Here is a 16,652-nt window from a genome sequence, read left to right on the forward strand (position 1 = left end):
CAGTGCACCATAGAAAGGCTCATTTGTTATTGTGCACAAAGTAAAGGCACATGATGCATTTCATCATGCCACAAAATCCATCCTGCCAGAACCATTACCAGAACACTGCAAGATCCAGGGTCAGGGTGACCGAACCTGCTAGAGCCAAGTGATCAGAATAACAAGCAGAGACTGAGATCACTTAAGTCTCAGCAATCCATTATGCACAGTTATGTCCACATTGTAAAGGAGCAAAGGGGAATTAAAAAAATACTCTGGATTATTTTCTTAAAGTGTACCTGAGGTTACAATAGACATGATGAGATAAACATGTGCATGTACAGAGCAAAACATATCAATAACCAGGCTGTTTATCTTTTATATGCTGCTGCCTGAAAGAGTTAATTTTTCAGGCATGCAAGTGACAGCTTCTGTCTTGTCGGTACCTTGTCAGAAATATAGTAACCTTACTGATAAGCAAATGACAGCCATAAACGTTTTCCTAGCACAACTTCTGGGGAGGGGTGAGAAAGAAAAAGGTCAATAGTTCATTTATTTTAACCCTGGGATCCTTAATCCTTTAGCAGCCAATGTATTTAGAGGCTTCCAAGTGCTCTAGGCCAATTTATTTTAGCACATTTTTTTATGTATTATTTTTTACATTTTTTGCTCCTAATTAGTTCTGTTTAATGTGTATTTATGGCCATTTGTCCTTAGGGGGCAGTGTGAGACAATAACAGAGGACTTCTGCTTCCAGTTTCTATATCCTCTGCTAGCAGAGAGACATCAAAGCATTCCAAGAATTTACAGTACAACGAGTTCTGTTGGCTGAGGTCAAAATCAGTGCCCCATCTCAATTGAGATAATTCCTTTGAAGCTATGTAGAGCTAATAGACTGTCATTGAGCAGAGACTATAAAACATTCAATCTAAAATAAAACCATGCGATATCTAAAAAAAATCATTTTAGGAGTAGGAGGACAGATCCAATTGTTTATCTCATCAGTTTATTTCCACCTTGGGTTCACTCTCAATAAAAGAGGTTGTATACTGCTGTCAATTATGTATTTCCTTTGTATTTGATTTACATTATGCATATTTATTTATTTATTTATAAAGCACCAACATATTAATGTTATATAAAATATAGTGATCTCCTGGATGATGAAGAAAACTGCAAACAAAATTAAAAACAGATAACTCCCCAAAATCCATGTAAGGTATTCAATGCCAGTTGCCATATGATATGCACATAGTAAATATGTAATTATACAGTAATACTAGAATCTTGTACAGTTAATCATTATAGGCATTACCTAAACAACTTTTGTTGTTATGCCTTTTGAATTTTCTCCATGACTAACACTAGACCACAATCAATTTGCTTTATAATTTCCTAATAGAGCTTACTACTGTTTCTGAGAGTCACCATGGCAGAGGACCTGTCCTGGGCTGACAACACCTTAGCTGTAATTGGCATAGCACAAAATATAGCAAAGTGTGCTAACCTATCTTAGAAGCTGCAGGTTAATTTTTACAGATGCACTATGTAGAGCGTCATGGTATATGCACCAGTAAGGCCAGTAACGAAGCCCTGCAGCTGGTCGTAAAAACAGAAAAACAAAATTGTCACTAAACTATCAAGACTTAAAGGGACCCGGAGCAGAACTGTAAATCAAACCTTTCACTTACCTGGGGCTTCCTCCAGCCCACTGTAGGCCACGAGGTCCCCCGGCGTTCTCCTGGCTCTTCTGCGAGTCCCACTGGCAGCTCCGTTACCGGCGACACCCGAGCCGGGGGTCGGGCCGGCACTTCCTGGATTTGAATGCTTGGCGCCCTTTCCGCGTCATCACGGCGGCTGGCGAGACAGTACTGTGCATGAGCGGTTTTCTAACGCTGAACCGCGCATGCGCAGTACTGTCACGCCCGCCGCCTTGATGACGTGTATCGGCCAGCATGACGACGCGGAGCGGGCGCCAAGCATTCAAATCCAAGAGGTGCTGGCACGACACCCGCCCCTGGTGTTGCCGGTAAGGGAGCTGCCAGCGGGACCCGCAGAAGAGCCAGGAGGACACCAGGGGACCTCGCGGCCTACGGTGGGCTGGAGGAAGCCCCAGGTAAGTGAAAGTTTTCATTTACAGTTCTGCTCAGGGTCCATTTAAACTCTTGTATAAGACTTGCTGTATGAGAAAGGCCAAAAACATTATCAAGCCTAACATTCACCCTGGAAACTCTTTGTTTGAGTTCCTATCATCAGGTAGACATTTTAGATCAACCCGCATATGCACAAACAGACTGAAAAACAGCTCTTTTTCATCGGTCATAAACTTTCTAAACTCTGAATCACTTTTCTGAGGTAATTTGTATTGTGCAATACTATTCATTAATGGGTGCAATAACAATTATACAACAAATCACTTCACACTGTATACATTTTCTTCTCTAACTTCTCTATTTCTACCTTTGTTACTGTCACTTATGTTCTTTAAAGAGACACTGAAGCGGAAAAAAAAATCATGATATAATTATTTGTATGTGTAGTACAGCTAAGAAATAAAACATTAGGAGCAGAGGCATAAGTCTAATATTGTTTCCAGTACAGGAAGAGTAAGGCTACTTGCACACCAAGACGTTGCGTTAGGAGCTACGTTAAGGTCGCATAACGTGCACCTAACGCAAGGCCTGGTGCTCTTCGATGTGGACGTCAGAGTGAGTCGCGTTGTGCAGCTCACTCTGGCATCCGTGATGCCGTGATGCGTACTCTTGGACGCATGCGGCATGACGTGGTCCCGCCGGCCAATCGCCGCAAAGAGCGGCCGCACCAGGAAGTAAACACTGCACGTCACAACGTGCAGTGAATATTAATTAGCCATGTGCCTGGCCGCTCTCCGCTCCTCCCCAACATGACTGAGCATGTGCAAACAGTCTAACGCGGCTTAAGCCGATGTAACGCCGCAGCATGCTGCACTTTCGGAAGAACGTGCAGCGTTACATGTAACGCAACGTGGGCAGTGTGAACAGCCCACTTGTGTTACATTGCTGTACGTTGGGGGAGCGTTACAGGCTGCATAACGTGCGCCTGTAACGTCTTAGTGTGTAAGCAGCCTTAAGAAACTCCAGTTGTTATCTATGCAAAAAAGCCATTGAGTTCCACGACTTTCAAAGTCGTAGAGAGCTCTGTCTTCTGAAGCTTGTTATCTCAACTGTCAGTTATTGTAATGTTTTTTCTTCAGCAGAGGACAGGTCAATAGTTCACAAGACCGCTCTGTAAAAACATTTAGAATGCTGAGTAATGTGTAAACTGCAAATATTAGAGAATGATGCAATGTTATAAAAAAACACTATATAACTGAAAATAACAATATGAGAATATATTATTTAGCAAAAACGAAAATTCCTGGAACTCACAGGTATTAATCGCTAGTGATACCCCACAAATGTGGGGGAGCATGAGTATGAATAGTAATAATGGAGCCTGGCGCCAGCTGACCGGATGGAAGGCGAAGTACAAGAAGGGTCGTGTGGATAATGTTAACCCCTTACTGGAACACGTGTGCACACGTTCAAGCTGGTCCATATATACACAAGAGGGTCTCTACCGTTACTGTTGTGTAAAGTGAAAGCAAGCAGCTGTATGGCGAGTAACCTTGGAATGCGACAGTATACTTCCACTGCAGCGGGATGATCAACAACCATGGATTCTAACTACTGAGTGGTGAGAGCCTCAGTGAGGCGATATCCTATGTCTGCAAGATACTGATTTTGGCATAACCTGTGCTAATGCTGGACAAATTGTGGAACTGATTTGCTGCACCACTGAACTTGCTCTATGCCTTCATAAAGTGGTAGTGCACTATCCTTGTGTGATACACCCCCTAGAGGACTGCCCCCACTCGAAGTCTTACCTTTATAGTGAAATCTAGCTGATAGCATCCATAGCAGTACTGTGATGGGATCCCAAGTGTGACTGGTGTGAGTGAAGTGTGTTGTCTAGTGTGAACCCAGCCGGCTGTGCACTATCCATCTTCGAGAGTGATTTTTATGGATTTAAAATGACATGTTAGTGTTTATACAGTGTTTTCTATTTTTGAATAAAGCGGATTTTGGTGAAGTTGATGCAGAGTCTGTTTGCCATTGTTTCTGTTAGAATATTTTCTTTGCTACGAATCTTCTAGTAATTATCCGTACTATACAACCAATTCATTATATCATAATTTATTTTTTTTTGCTTCAGTGTCTCTTTCAATGCACCTTGGAGATTGACATGAAAAGTGATTTAATTGCGAGTACAGTGACTGTAAAGTGCTTAAACTTGAGCCCTCTAATATAATTAACAAAGTTAGAGTGTTAAAGATGTGTTCATTCTACATGTTATTGATTTATCCCAGTTTGGATTACCATATATCCCACTTACTGTATTATTATGCTGAAATAATCTGCCAATAACGGTTCCTATTTTCTGATATTTGATTCTTTTAATTTCAATTTAATATATTAAAACACATATTGAAATACATAAATTTAAAGCATAAGAAAATCATGTTTAAAAGTGAAGTTAAAAATAAATAAAGAAATAAATTCGTAGGGTAGCGTCAGAGGCCTAAGAACATAAAAAAAACATCATCCTACTTGATAAAATCCCTGATTTGTGTGCCCGTGCATGTGTGCCACCACACTGTGCAGAAGCAGGGCCTTGCTGCAAGCGTGCATGGGGGGATGGGCAGGTGTGGGTCGCTGACGTTTGTGCAGGTTTGCGAACCGCAGGCATGTGCACAGGTTATCTAACAAATCAAATGACGAGTCACTTAATAAAAAGCGATATTTTCATGAAAAAAACTAAAGTATTCAGTGTTGCTACAGTACTAATTATACCAATAATTACCCCCTCTGAAGCTTTAATCATTGGTAATCAATGTAGCAGTTGAATCACATCTCTAATTAGATATTAAGCTTATAAACTTCTAAGCACTTTCTCCCAATGTCATCAAATTACACCAGAAGGGTGGAGCACTATGATAAAAGCCTTCTTGCTATCAACACCCATGCTGGAAAATGCACATTTTATTTTGAGGGCTTGTTCCCACTATCGCGAATCTGCATGCGTCCAACGCATGCAGATCCGCACGTGTAATGCAAGTGGATGTGCCTGTTTCCACTGTAGCGTTGTTGAGGTGCGTTTTTTTCAGCGTGAAAAAAACGCACAAAAGAGCCAACGATTTCGCCTGCGTCGGGAATCCGTGCGAATCGCCGCTAATGTATTTAATAGTAAAAACGCATGCGTTTGTTACATGCGTTTTTACCCGCGATTTCGCGTGCGATTTCGCACCTTTTTCAATTTTATTTAGCCCTGGCAGTGTCATGGTTAATTTCGCATGGCACCCTGCCATGCGAAATCGCATGCGAAATCGCGGGTAAAAACGCATGCGGAAACGCATCCGCATGCGTTTTTACAAGCGTCGGAATGCGGCCGAAATCGCGTCGCAACAGTGGGAACGAGCCCTGAAAAATATATACAATTTTATGTGTGTTTTAATGGGAATATTTACATGCATGTTCTTTATAAGGTAATGGTTACCGACAAATTACCATATGACTTTGCTTCCTGTCCTTGTTTTACTATGTAAACTAATCTGAATTTCCATGTGCAAAAAAACCATACCCTCACACATTTATATGTGGTGTGATATAAAGTCATTGGGCTTGATTCACAAAGAGGTGCAAACTGTTAGCACGCTGGTAAAAAGCCCTTTATCACGCCTTAACTCAGTTTAGGTGTGATAAAAACAAACTCGCGCGAAATTCCCGCGCAAAGTTTAGTGCGCATAAAGTTTTGCGCGCGTAAAGTTTTATGCACCCATTAAATGCTATGCAACTTTCTGCGCGCACTGGACTTTGCGCGCGTAAAACTTTGCGCGCAAAACTTTTATTCCTGAAAACCGTGCTAACCTACTAGTGCAAAGGTTATTATGCCTAAACTACTTTAGGCGTGCTAAGTAGGTTAGCACTGCTTTGTGAATCAAGTCCATTATTTGAGATTTGGAAGGGTTTGTAAGTGTTGTGCTAAAAAATGTTGCAGGCCATCAGATTTTTAAGCACCAATTTACACACGAAAATCATGTCATATGCAAACTAGCCCAATGACTTGGGCTACAATGACTTGTAATTCCCTTTTTTTTCTTGTGCAAAAAAACACAGATTTGCACGTTGTAGAAAGTGGAGACTACTAAATTGCAAGACCTAATAAAGCTAATGGAGCTCTGGGAAACAATGTCACATGCCGTTTTGGGTAGAAATAATAATATATATCCCCTGCCCCTTTTTTTTATTTTGTTTCAAGAACTTTGCCCAGTGATCAGTACAAAGTTAAAGGTACTCAAACACCACTTTTGTTTCTGCAGTTTGTCCTGTTTTTTAATAGCTATAGCAGCTCTCTATTTACCAGGGGAAGGCATCTTTGACTTCTCTAAACACTTTGAAGCATAGTGTCATATCACTCCACCCTCCCTGCCGATGAAAGCTTGTGTTTGCTCTCTGCTAAGGTGTGCAATAGAATAATTACATCAGTCCTTATCTGCCTGAAAATTCTGCGGTCAGGCAGGCCAAGGCAGTAGGGTAATAAAACCCTCTGCTAAACTTTTAAATGTAAAAAAAAGAGGTAAAATTTAAGTTTTTGTTTAATAATGAGCCACATTGTTGGCGTGCATTTTAATGTGCTATTGAGATGCCCCGGGTGCTAAAAATTGTGCTTGGTTAACTTTAAGTACACTAACTGTAAATGAAGGTGAGAAGGTTGACCTCATGAGCAACTTTTTTAAATTTCTTTTGCATGCTGCTGCGCTCTCCGTATGCTGGTTATACCTGGCACACATACTGCTTTGACTTTAGGAGGAAAGGCCTATATATCATATAACAACTTATAAATTGTAGCAAGTGATGTATGTGCTATAGAAGAAACATTGTCATCGGACACAGTGGTTCTTTTGCCAATAGGCTGAAGAAATTCTGAGGAAAATATGCAAACTATTCTACCTTGAGCTGTCACAATGAAAATAGCTGTGGCCTCAGGAGACTCTGATGTTTTGCAGGCATGGTAAGGGATATTGATGTACTGCACAAGCGATATTTAGGTATTTGCAGAGTCATCTTGCTTTACAATTTTTAACTGACAAACACGACTAAAGCAAAATAGATTCTCTTTTGTTATAATGACATAAACATTCCAATACAGATATCAAACCTTGCATCTGCTGTAGTATTTTATGTACCTACAATAATTTCCATTACTAGCTCTGCTCCATCTACAGTCCATTCACCAAAGTAAAGGAATTAAATAAGAAACATTTAAGAGCTGCTAAAACTGTATGCTTATTTAGTCCGCAAAGTAACAGCATAAAAAGATACTCTAACAACAACAACAACAACAAAAATCATTACACTTCATTAGAGTAACGGCTAACTTATTTTGCGTATTATCTTGTTTGCTGGGGGCTTCAAAAGGTATTTTATTGATAGAGGCTAACATTTAGTTAACTTCTTCTCCCGAGTTTTCTCAGCAGGTGATATTTTCACACCTTGTCAATAAAACGCCCTTTAAGCCACCAGCAAGCAAAAAATGATTTCAGCTGTTTATATTTTTTTGGTACTTTCTAAATTTCTAAGTCCTGAAAAGTTATTTTAAAGAGAAGATGACAAATTATCATAAAACTCAGGAGAAAAAGTTTTCTCTTAGGAGATAATTTTTCATTTTCTTGTTAAAATATTTGTTCACCACTTTGTAACTAAAAAAGTATCAAAAAGTAGGTGAAAAGGTAATATCAAAATTATTTTGAGTATTTTCTTGTTTCCTGGTGGCTTGAAGGGCATTTTATTGACAAAGTGTGAAAATATCACCTAGGAGATAACTTAGGAGGTCAATCAACCCACCCCTGTCCTTGCTTGATCTTTAACTGTGTCACAAAGTTTGACCATACCTGGCCAGATCCATACAAGTGATGTCACTAATGTGTAATGTGACAAAAAGGCAAAAACTCAGCTGTTTAGATCTTCTTGGAGAGCACAATGATAGCAAGATAGGAATGCAACTCTGTGTAAAGCTAGCTATGCACTATAACATTTATGGGAGATCAAGCAAATGATTGATATTTTCCAGATATCATTTACCTGTCCTACCACTTTGCACAATTAGAAATTAGACAAGATGTGAGCAGAAATCTAGTGTAACGATTGGGTGCTGCAACTCAGACGTCTGATTATTAGTGATCTGCAGAATCACCAATAATACAGACGCTATACCTGATTATGTGGTGATCTGCAGTATCACCAATAATACTAGTATAGCTAGCTGAGAGTAAGGTGTGGTGTTTGGTGCAACAGTATAGACTTCTCCAGAGGAGCTGGAGGGTCTACCAACACAAATAACAATACCTTTACCAGAGGAGCTGGCAAAGTACTAATAATGAAAGAATTAACGAAGTTTGGCTAAACCTTACCAGAGGAGCTGGTAAGGTACTAACAGCACAAATGAGTGAATAGTTTAACTAGACCTTGCCAGAGGAGCTGGTAAGGACTTAACAGCACAAATGACTGAATAGTTTAACTAAACCTTGCCAGAGGAGCTGGTAAGGTACTAGCAGCACAAATGACTGAATAGTTTAACTAGACCTTGCCAGAGGAGCTGGTAAGGTACTAGCAGCACAAATGACTGAATAGTTTAACTAGACCTTGCCAGAGGAGCTGGTAAGGTACTAGCAGCACTAATGGCGGAATAGTTTAACTAGACCTTGCCAGAGGAGCTGGTGAGGTACTAGCAGCACAAATGATGGAATAGTTTAACTAGACCTTGCCAGAGGAGCTGGCAAGATACTAACAGCACAAATGACTGAGTAGTTTAACTAGACCTCGCCAGAGGAGCTGACAAGGTACTATCAGTCACTGGAGCTATGCAAGTAAGTCTGAACCTCACCAGAGGGGCTCGTAGGTTCTAATAGCTAGAGCACCTCACCAGTGGCAAGGGCCCACTGGTGAGTAGAGTAGTCAGACAGGCAAGGTTCGAGAACAGGCAGGTAGAGGTTGTACAAAATTGGCAGGCGAGAGAGTAGTTAATATCAGGCAGAGGTTCAGCAACTTAAAGTGGATCCGAGATGAACTTTTACTCATTGCATAATTGTGTTCCTTACATATAGTTTATAGGACATTCCTCAAGCCAAATACTTGTTTTGTATTGTTTTAATACCCTAATTTCCTATAAACTAAATAAGCCACACCCACAGCTTCTCCAGAGTGCCTTGGCGCTTGCAAGGGATTGTGGGATTTCAGTCTGGGCAGGTGAAAACTAGCTATAGATTTCAGAGGCAGAGTTTTCACAATCTGAGAGCTGCAGTGCAGATACAGATCAGTTGCCTGTGTAATGGAGGAGATAAGAGTGGAGTTTTCACAGAATATGCAGATTAGCATGCCTAGATACAGATAAGCTTGCCTGTGTGTGTGATTGTGTAATAGTGACAAGCAGAAAACATGTCTGCTCCCATTGTATCACAGGGAAAAATATTAATATACTGTTGAAGCTGTTTGAAGATAGATTTGCTGTGTAAAGTATCTAAACTTTAGATAAGATATATAGACAAGTCACTTGTTATATTTAGTTTTTCATCTCGGATCCGCTTTAAGTCAGAAAGGCAGAGGTACAGAATCTTTTTAGCAATAGCAAGGTCAGAGAGTAGCCAGTATCATACACAGGTTATCAGAGTACAATGAAATAATAACTAACTATAGATAGATGTATATCACAAACACTGCATATACATCTATCATCAAGAGGAACCTCACTAAGTCTGAGCGCTAACACGAGTGTATTCGCAACAGCAGACAAGTTGCCAATGATCTGTAAAGGCTTAAGAAGCCGAGAAGAGCCCAGCGCCACGCCCTCTAGCAATCAGCCAATCCGAGCGGCGCGAGTCACTCCTGACATCAGCCGACGCGCCTTCTTCTAGCATTAAGGTCATGTCTCCGCGTACGCCCGCGCGATACAGAGACCCTATGAGCTAGAGACAATGCCGTTCCCGGCGTGCTAGACGCCGCCGGGACGGATAAGGCCTGTGAACAGGGAACAAAGGCGGCTGCGGGTATAGCCTGCGTATCCGCAGCCGCCATACTTTCAGATGTTACATCTAGTCTACTATTGATTTTCCTTCCTGCAGCTGCTAGCCTTGTACTGCCCTATGCAATGCAAAGGTACAGTATCCTCGATCCTACACTGTTGCTACCTGTGTGCCCCCCACTCCTGCACCTTCTGTATGGGTGGGATTGAGTCTGCAATATAGTGTGAAACCTGCCGGCCACAGAGACTGTCTATATCACACGGGGAGTCCAGTGCGGTGAGAGGCCCATCAAACCTCACAAGCCTCTGCCCGAAACGTTGTGCTATCTTGTGTGCTGTATTACCGCTATGGATTAATAAATATCCTTTTGTATTTCACACTTTGGAGGGTTGAGTCCTATGTGGAAATTGCTACTGTTGGGATTGAGTCTGATCCATATTGATCAATATCTAACTTATAATACCATTGGTACATTCATAGTTTAAATAGATGTTTATTAAATGTGATGTTTATCACATATCTAATCTATTATTAGTATCACAATGTATGAGTAGCTGTAGGCTATTTAAATAGCATAATAGAGATCGATGTACAGTAGACATATGCCTCAACATACAGGTGAAACTTGAAAAATGAGATTATGCAAAAGTCCATTTATTTCAGTAATTCAACTTAAAAGGTGAAACTAGTATATGAAATAGGAACCCTTTGCAGGTGTTTTAGATTAATTAGTCGATTAGAGTCTGACATTTTGAGCCTAGAATACAGAACATTTTCACAACATTCTAATGGTCTGAGATTTTGTTCTCATAAGCTGTAAACCATCATCAAAATTATAACAAATAAAGGCTTGGAATATCTCACTTTGAACTTGAATAACTGAAAATATTACTTAATGACTGAAATAAATGGACTTTTGCATAATAATCTAATATTTAGAGTTTCACCTGTATAACGGTATATGGTTAATAGATGCAACATTTTTAAAAGGTAAGAAGTTAATAATTATTGTAACAGCAGACTTTCTGTATGCTGGGATACTTCTGTCATCCAACTTTGCTTCTGCTTGAAAGGGTTACTTTTATAGCCAAATTTCCTAAAAAGATATGTTAATTTAAAATTAGAATTTTTTTTACTGTACAGTACATTGAAAGCTCTCATCAACAATGCAGTTATTTTATATATTATGTTTATTGTCAGTAGTTTACTTTTCTCATATAACCAGGATGTCAATTAGAGTTAGCCGTAGCTAGATAGTGTACTGGTTAAGGGCACTGCCTTTGATATAGGAGACCAGGGTTCAAATCCTGTACCTATTCAGTAAGGAGTTCAAGGCAAGATTCCCTAACACTACAGGGTAGCCTCTTGAGCGCACCCAGTGGCTGCACCTCTTGCAACATTTCGTAGACTGTGCTACTGTATAAAAATTATAATTTTGCAATGCTGACAACAGTGAATAAACTAGGTGTTTTGAATAAACCAGAGTTATGGGACACCAGAAGACTCTACTGCATTAATCCATTCTGTGCTGAGGGGCCTCTAGAAGGAAGTCTCTACTTACACATTTCTGATTCCACTCCTAGTTCTTACACTACAGATGCCATGCAAAGTGGTTCATCAGCTCAGGATAAACTTACAACACAGCAGAGAGAAAATGATGAAGAGATAATTGTTGCCGGTATATCTACTGATAGATATTTATACATGTATTATTGATTTAATGTGAAAGCTTCTGCTCTCTCCTAACACATCTGATCAGTATGACCTGATCACATGACTTGAAGAGAGCCAGTTGGCTACTCCCCTGACAGGTTTGGATCTGACATATGAGCAATAATTGGTTCTTAAAGTGGGATAAAGCTCTGACATAAGAGCCAATAAAATGTGTTTTCCTACTTTTTATTACCTATACAGTTATCATATTTGCTTTTGTGCAAAAAGTAATATTGTCAGTCTACAAATTACAAATTCCTAAAGTACAGTTTATCTGCTCTGAAAGCTGTCATTGCATGTCATTGCATAGCTGCTGTATCTATATATTAAAATCTATCTAGAGATCATTTCTCAGCTCTTTCTGCTTCTCAGCTCAGTATTAGTTTTGGCAGTTTACTAATGTTTACTAAATGTATCTGACATAGGAATGTAAACAAAAGATAATGTCATCGCCTCTTCGCTGCCAACTGAAGCAAGGAGTTTTCCACTAAAGAAAAAATTGCTGTGTTTAACTGTTTGACTGCTGTTCTGCTACAAATTTGTTTTGTGGTAGATTTTATGCTGTTAATAATTGTTTAGAGAAAAGAGGAAATACTGAGTTTTATCCCATTCTAAGCCAATTGTCAATGGAGGAGGGTGGTGGCAGCACATTTCGTATCTGTGTCCATATATAAATGTTGCTGTGGCAAAGAATGAACATTTGTGTTCTGTTTCTATACCGCTCTTGGTACAAAAGTATTAATTATGATATGTGGCTTTGAAGATAAATAAGGTAGCTCAGGAGCCCATCTCACTTTGCTGTCACTAAGGATGAGTGAGCACAGTTTTACGACAAGCAAAACTGCACCCACTTGTGTCCGAGATGGGGGCCGTGGCAAGGAGGGTTTATTTACCTGTGTGGTGTCCTCTTGCCATGGCGCTCCATCCTTGCGATACTTGCTCCGTTACACCGGAAGTTCTGGCGGTGAAGTAGGAAGTGTCAGGGCATGGAGAGCAGCATGGAGCACCATGGCACGAAGATGTTGAACAGGTAAATTAACCCTCCCTGCCGCAGCCCCCATCTCTGACACAAGCAGGTACGGTTTTGCTTCTCGAGAAACTGTGCTCTCCAATCCCTAGCCTTCATTTTGGTTTTATGCATCCCTGGAGGGGATTTGACATGAAGTTTTTCCTAAATATACCTCCACAATAGACATGTAATTAAGTCAGAACAAATTCAAAGAACATGGATTCACATAAACAGGTGAATAGAAAATAAGGTCTATTATATTTTGTGTTAATCCAAGACTGGGAGTGTCTATCTAAATAACATTATCTCAGCTGCCATCCATTGCCATAGTTTTCTCAGTTGCACATTCAATCTACGTCCCTGTTAACCACAGGGGTCTTTTATTCATTAAAACAGATTCAGTGTGCCAAAGAAACCTTCACAGTAGTTTGATTACAGCTAAATCTATTCCATCAGATTGTGAATAAATGAGAATGGCCACTTTAAGGTTTTCAAAACCATTACTGATTCAGCAGAGGACCGTAATTACTCTCCTACATGACTGGTGAGAAAAAAATCGTAGTCACTGCATTCACAACAACACATCTGACAGCACTTCCTTATTGTGAAGCTACTCTTTGAAATGACTTGCTACTTAAACAGAGATTTCAATCACACATTATTTCACATCTGCACCTTGCATAGTTGGAACAATTGCTCCCCACCCCCTTATCTTCTTACGCTCCCATTACAAGGCTCTAAATAACACTAACTTACGTTTTCCCGTCCTCTTGTCGATGGATGATGGAGATACCAGAAGCAGTGCTCCAGAAGTCACACTGTCAAACAGCATGCAAATATCTGAAGGGAACCTGTGCATTGAGAATTCTCTGCCCTGAATCTATTTCCTCTTACAGATCAGCACGCTGGCTGCAGCACTTTGTTAACCAGCGCTGAGGTGCTGCGGGTCCTGTGCAGAATGTTTCAGTCAGACAGAGCCGATGAGTGGAGCTTTCATCTCCAGCTTTTGTGATAGATTGTTGCAATCACATGTAGCACACATTGCACACACTTCACATGCTCTTACAGCCTCTCTCAGTATCAGATGTGTCGCGGAGACAGAGGAAAACCTGGCTGGAGAGGGAACACGTAAAGCACTCGTGTGTCTGGGAAGCTGTGCTGCATTTAAATAAATGGTACCCAAGAGTGAGCAAGGAAGTTCGCTGAGCTATAAAGATTCATCTCCAGCCTCAGATTTCCTATTAAGCGAGTTGAACGTTCTGCGAGCGCAGAGAGTGTCAAAGGTCCACACTTTATCAAGCAGGTGAAGACAAATATAGGAACATTAAGAAAAACCAGGTGCTGCTGGGCAACATTTCTGAAGACTATACAGAGACAGAAAATGTTTACAATTCATGAAGAAGCTATGAAAGTCATTAGCCTAGGGAGACGTGTCACCGCCTGTATTTAAAATACGTTAGAGCCTTGTTAAAATCTCCTTTATACTAAGGGCCACTTCTAGCAATTTTTACCAGTACAACACCCCCCCCCCCCCCCCCCCCCAAAAAAAAAGACTCTTTATCAAATTCACTCATTGTATATTTTTTTAGAAGTAGAGTTCAAACCTATCAGTGCAGAAAATAGAAAAAAAATTAGGTTGGTTTGTGTTTCTTCAAATTAGCTCATAAAGGTCAATGAGCATTAGCATGCAATGTGCAATTTTTTTTCAGAAAGATTCAAGTTTTTTGAGCATGCAAAAACTTGAATGCAGTTTTGTAATTATTAAAAAAAGGTGCGATTCTTCATTGGCTTTTAAGGGCCTTTACACACTGGCTGCGTTGCACTTTTACAATCGCATGCGTTTTTTAAACGATTAAAATTTGCGATTAAAAATCGCATGCAATTCTAAAAGTACAACGCAGCCAGTGTGTAAAGGCCCTTAAAACTCAATGAAGAATCGCACGTTTGTTTAATATATGCAAAATTTTGCATGCTCAAAAAACTTGAATCTTTCTGCAAAAATGTGCGTAATCTACGATTACGTCCAACCGAAGCCTCCCTCTTACCTGAATGCTATTTTATGCAATTACTGCTAGATTTGGTATGGCAGGCACAGAGTGTATGACAGTACACCTGATCGGCTGACTGGCGCCTGCTGACCAGATAAAGGTAGGAAATTGCTTTAGCTGGTAGTGTGCAATTATGTGCAAATATTTAAAAATGGCATGTGATTTTAAATTGCAGCGCTACGCAGCCAGTGTGTACGGGCCCTTACTGTATGTGCAGCGAATGTGTTTTGTTATGTTATGGTTTTTCCCTGATAAATCTAACCATTTGCTCAGGGTTGTAACTACAAATCATCAACTACAAAACAAAAATTAAACACTTTGATGGGGCCTCCCACCAATGTTCCCACCCTTGCCAACCTCTTGTGACCCTCAAATCCAGGGGACCCATATTTCAAGGGTCATAAAACAAGTGCGGACATCATGATTTTCAAACCCAAAACAAGTGTAGTCACAGAAACACCGGATCTGAGAGATGGACCTCTTTATCAGAGCGAGTGAAGTAGTTATTGCGGCACCCTTACAGCGCTGGACCCCTCTTCGGTCACAGGGGCCGCTCCCCTGTAGTTATGCCCCTATGTTTTCTGGAAGTTAACACTTTGTTATAACTGTTCATTTGGATAGTATTCAAGTGGTTCCGCACCACGGTTGTCCAAAAACCCCCAGCTGTACAACTGCTAAGCCACTGCCCCACCCCCACGAATCAACAGCAGCATCTTCAAGAACACAGTTGTATTGGTGGTTGCACAGTATATCTCACATGCTCCATGCAGAATCTATCCCACAGTTCAGCTGATGAGATGAGGCATGCAACAGACACATTGGAATGCTGACCAAATTCCTACAAATGGTTGTCCATGGCTGTAATACAGCTAGCAATGCTCTTACATGGTGAATAAGACCAATGATGGGCCACAGTATCTTTATAATTAGCATGATGTCAATTATTGTGTCAAGAACATGACACGACAGTTTGCATTCTTAACGTTTTCATTGCTAGGCTCCTATGGCTAGCTTTATACTGAAAGTGCTGTGTAAGAATTTGTTGGCTGACAGATTTTATGACTTTTTAAATGGAATGACAACGTATCTGCCATGCATTAAAAATGCATACAACAGTGTATTGTGCGCTGCAATAGGAGTGTTGCCATCACATTGAACAGCACATTTGGGCAGCAACAGACATGCTGACACAGCACTTTCAGTGTAAACCTAGTCTTAAGCGAAGTAGACATGTGACGATTGTTGTCCGTCAGGGATCGGGAAATGATCCCTTAAAGACAAATTGCTAGCCTTCAGGTTAGGGATGCATTCTGTAGCTATGGAGAGCAATGGAGGAACAATGTTTAGCACATGACAGAGTGGGCGGGAAAAATAACTTGTGCATCAGGGGTCTTTAAAGATCCAACATGTTAGGCAAACAATGGTTGGTCGAAGTGGCCGTTTTCAGCAGTGTTGAACATCTTAAGCTGGCCACTAACGGTCCAATTTCTAGCGAAAAATCGTTCGAGCGATCAGAAATTCTGATCGGATTGGTTGTAAATAATCTCCTTTGGTGGACACAATCGATTATGAACGAGTGAAAAAAATGTCGCCCGAATGAATTTTCGTCGAACGAAAATTTGGATTTTCTTGGTGGTCGTGATAGATAGGAAGCAATGATTGGTTAGCTGATGGTGTAGTGAACGATTTTTCATCCGATCAGAATTTCTGATCGCTCGAACGATTTTTCACTAGAAATTGTACCGTTAGTGGCCAGCTTAATGTATGCAAGTACCTTTAGATTCTACCCACAATGCAGTACGGGGAA

The 16,652-nt window shown here is 40.5% G+C and overlaps 1 protein-coding gene across 3 annotated transcripts in view; it reads right to left on the reverse strand.

The window, feature by feature from the left end:
• The window catches only part of ARHGAP24 (Rho GTPase activating protein 24), a 682,757-nt gene that overhangs the window by 614,904 nt on the left and 51,201 nt on the right, over positions 1-16,652 (reverse strand). The window contains exon 1 of one of the 3 annotated variants that reach the window (XM_068233495.1): positions 13,554-13,598. The exons of the other annotated variants lie outside the window; for them this stretch is intronic. The gene's annotated coding sequence lies outside the window, so the exon portion shown is untranslated. Of the gene's footprint in view, positions 1-13,553; positions 13,599-16,652 lie in introns of those variants that run through there. 3 annotated transcript variants of the gene reach the window in all.

This window comes from Hyperolius riggenbachi, chromosome 1 (genome assembly GCF_040937935.1).
Source record: "Hyperolius riggenbachi isolate aHypRig1 chromosome 1, aHypRig1.pri, whole genome shotgun sequence".
NCBI lineage: Eukaryota > Metazoa > Chordata > Amphibia > Anura > Hyperoliidae > Hyperolius > Hyperolius riggenbachi.